Below are 886 nucleotides of genomic sequence, written 5' to 3'. Positions count from 1 at the left end.
ATGAACACTCTGAAATTGTGTTTTTATATTTCCTTTTAATTAGTGGAGATTGATTATATGCATATTTGGTCAATAACTTTTGGTGCAGAGACAAAATAAACATTGATGCTTCCAAACCGATGCACAGATGGGAAATGAAGATGGAAAAAAACAGCTTTCAAACCTTCCCTATAGCACTTTAATTATGTTTTAAAAGATTTAATCATCCTGGTTTAAAAGTTGTGTAAGAAAAGGACACATTTTCCTTTTTGTAGATTACACAAGAGGATACCTGTCTTTTCAGTTGCAGAGTCTAAGAAAAGCCCAGAAAATGCCTGTGCAAAGATGTTCCATTTTGGTCTACTGTATTTTGCTTTGGCAAACTTTTGCAATTCGTCAACATTACAAAGTATGACAGTCTCCAAAGTGCTGGCTGCCAGCAGGACAACAAGAAATACCCACTACAATAAAAGAGTTTATTGTATTTAAAAACTTATTTTCCAGGAGCAGAAAAACTGATCTTCTCAACAGGCAAGAATGTAAAACACTTCACAGTTGGAAGAAACCATGTTTTTCTTTTTCTCTTAATTATTTCAAACAACTCTAGTTGAAAGATATTGCGTGCACTCAAGGAAAATCAGCAAACAGTTATGGTAAACCACATGGCTTTGTTTCTTCTGAGGATGAAAGCAATTCAACGTGAAAAACCAGGAAAGCTGATGACTAAAAATAAATGTACACACATATTTCTTTGATAAAATAGAGCTTTTGTAGTTATAAATTACTCTCGTGTGCGGTCTTACCGTTAAAATATCATTATTATTTTTTTGTTCTTATTCTCTTCAGGGTATATTTAAGATAACCCATTTGCAGGTGTACATTTAGGAACTGTGTTTTTATATTTCCT

This window comes from Pteropus medius, unplaced genomic scaffold (genome assembly GCF_902729225.1).
Source record: "Pteropus medius unplaced genomic scaffold, Ma_sr-lr_union100, whole genome shotgun sequence".
In the NCBI taxonomy this organism is placed as follows: domain Eukaryota; kingdom Metazoa; phylum Chordata; class Mammalia; order Chiroptera; family Pteropodidae; genus Pteropus; species Pteropus medius.
This window is presented reverse-complemented; position numbering follows the sequence as displayed.